The sequence below is a fragment of the Elephantulus edwardii genome, unplaced genomic scaffold, assembly GCF_000299155.1.
Source record: "Elephantulus edwardii isolate Elephantulus edwardi_28Jun2011 unplaced genomic scaffold, EleEdw1.0 scaffold00030, whole genome shotgun sequence".
NCBI classification, from domain to species: Eukaryota; Metazoa; Chordata; class Mammalia; order Macroscelidea; family Macroscelididae; genus Elephantulus; species Elephantulus edwardii.
Genome location: NW_006399780.1, coordinates 21777671 through 21780917, shown reverse-complemented (window position 1 = coordinate 21780917; position 3247 = coordinate 21777671).

The following is a 3247-nucleotide window of genomic DNA, read 5'->3' as shown; positions in this document are numbered from 1 at the left end:
ATTTCACGGCAGATTATCACAATATCTTTACCTGAATTACATTTCTGAGAATATATTATGAAAACTGCTTTTCAATCTATTGCTGAAGTTTTCAATAATTCTTTGTGTCAAAATACTTCAGACACAGTCCCAGTATATCCAGTATCTATTTGACCTCAGATCAAAGACCCTGACTGTTCATATTCTGCATTACTCAAAATCTCATACTCATTGCCATACAATATTACTGTCTCATAGTTGATCCTACCTTTGGTTTCTGAGGCTGTAAATAATATAGGAGGAAATTACCAATTTTTCAACCACAGAAAGCAGCACAACTCTTTACACACTAAGTCTATATAGTAAAGCAAAGTAGAGAAAACTGCTATAGAGAAGGCAACTATAAAAATCAACATGGCTTTCAACATCATGAAAAGATTTAACATGGAATGAAGGCTATCTACTTTTAGGATGTTCTATTTACACATAATTTAGTGCCTCAAATTTTAGTCTTTAATGAACTATCTGCATCATTAAGGTGTACAAACATTTAGTTAACCTTTTTATGTGTTTTGCCACAATCTTGATTTTTTACTTTATTTCTTCTAACTCATTGCAATTTTACAAGAGAAAACTTTCAAACAGTTAAGGTGACATAACTGTCTCAGACAAGATTCTCATAATGACAGTTTACAGAATCCTATAGAGCCTCCAGAAGAAAAAGACTGATAATATAATTACAAACTGGGCAAAAGACATGGTAAGACTTTACACAGAGGAGGCCATTCAATTGTCAACAGACACATGAAGAAATGCTCAAAGATGCAAATCAAAACCACAATGAGATGTCATCTTACTCTAGTAGCAGTGGCAAAATTTAGCAGGACATCAAGTAATAAATGTTGGAGAGGAAGTGGTGAACTAAGAACTCTTATACATTGTTGGTGGGATTGTAAAATAATATAACCACTCTGGAAGGCAGTTTGGTGTTTCCTCAAAAAGCTAAACATAGAAATTCCATATGATCCAGCTATTCCACTGCTTGGAATATACCCTAAGAAAATGAGAACTGAGGCACAGAGACTTGTACACCAATGTTCATAGCAGCATTATTCACCATAGCAAGAACATGGAAATGGTCCAAACGCCCAACCACAATGGAATGGACTGAGAAATTATGGTACATTAATAAAATGGAATAATATACAACACTCCAGAGCAATGATTTTGTCATTTACTACCTAACATGGGAGGGACTGGAAAGCATTAGACTAAGTGAACCAACTCCCTGTGTTAAAGACAAATACCGTATAAGATCATTATTGTAGAGCATGTACAAGGATCCAAGGAGGGTTGTGGAGGGGAGCTTATACATAGGGTTGCACAATTTGATGGGTGGACTGAGGAATTGGTAAAGGAAAGGGGAAAGGTCCACTATGAAAAATAATGTATATGAACTTTAGAACATTGTAGGTAAACCAGTATAAAAAAAAAAAGTTGAGGTGGGGGGATGCAGTCAAACAAAGCAATCATTAATAAAATAATCATTTAATTTTCATAATTAAATAAAACAATCATTTTATTTTTATGGTAAAATAAAACAATTATTTAATATAAATTTTGTGGTGCTATTATAAGGTAATTTTTTTTCTTTAGTTAAGAGGTAAAAAGAGAACAATTCATGGTTGTGTGTCCTGCCAACCATACATCCTCATAGCTTTTATTAAGTTTCTCATTACATAAGCAGTAAAATATGTTACATGTACTTCAAGATGTCTTTTACTGTTTTTTTTTTCTTATTGCCAATTTTCCCATTTCCTTGATTATATCCATATCAGAAGTCAGAGTCAGCAAGAGAATAAAAGTTTTGCACATATACACAGACACTTCTGTGAGACAGTGTTGTCTTATAGATACATACTTAGGATAGAATGTTCTATTCACCTGATTACACTTTCTATTTTACATTCTTTTAACCCAGGCAGCTCTTCCTTTTGTTAGCTTAACACTTACAGGTAGGCCCTTCTGGGAAAGCACAAGAGTTAGAAATATGAATCTCTTTAAGGACATTCATATGTATGAATGTTAAGAAACGTATTTCTAGTATTGACTTGAAAAATATTTAGACTTCTGTTATTAGCATACTAGACTACATTCTTAGAATAAGCTAATTTTTTTTGTTAAAATTTTCAAATAATAAAAGTCATTTACTAGTTAATTTGTGCAGTCCCATGACAACCAATCTTATAAATAATACATTAGAATTCATGGTCTCAGTAGCTATAATTAGCAATTTTTCTTTTATTTCCTGGCTGCTGGTACTAAGAGTGTTGATTGTGGAGCCAAGCAAACAAATTGTTGACCATCTCAATTTCTTTACTGTCTATCACAATGCTGCCAATTGGCCTAGTGGTGGGAATCTTTGTTTTGTTGATGTTGAGCATCAATCCATACTTAGGGCTGCAGTCCTTGACCTTCTGCTGCAAGCACTTCAGGTCCTCCTCAGTTTCAGCAAGCAGGGTTGTGTCATCAATATAACACAGATTGTTGATGAGTCTTCCTCCAATCCTGATACCACATTTCTCCTCATGGAGCCAAGCCTTCTAGAAAATCTGTTCTGTATAGTACAAATTGAAAAAGGTATGGTGATAGGACACATCCCTGACATACACCCTTCCCAATTTTGAACCATGCTCTGTTCTGATGACTTCCTCCTGATTCAAGTATAAGTTTTTCATAAGCACAGTCATGTGTTCTGGGATTCCCATTCTTCTCAGAGTCAGCCACAGTATGTTGTGATCCACAAAGTCTTTGTATAGTCAATGAAACACAGACATTCTTCTTGTTTGAAAGCAGATTCTCTGCTTTTAGCCAATAGCCATCTAACATTAGCTATAATATCTGCCTTCTAAACCCATCCTGTACATCTGGCTGTTCTCTGTTGGTGTGCTAGTCCACTCATTTATGAATCATTTTCAGCAGAATCTTACATGTGATATTAATGGCATTGTTTGATAATTTCCACTCTCTGTTGGGTCACCTTTCTTTGGAATGGGAAGAAATTCCAGTCAGTTGGCCAGGTGGTTGTCTTCCAGATTTCTTGGCACAACTTGGGTGAGTGTAACCAGGGCAGCATCTGTTGGTATGCCACCATTTGTGTTACAGAGTATAATATGTTCTCCTTTCCAATTACAAAGGACAATAATAGAAAAAGCTCCACTTGTTTATTTGTGGGTGTGTTGGGTTATTTTTTTTAACAAAAAGGGAT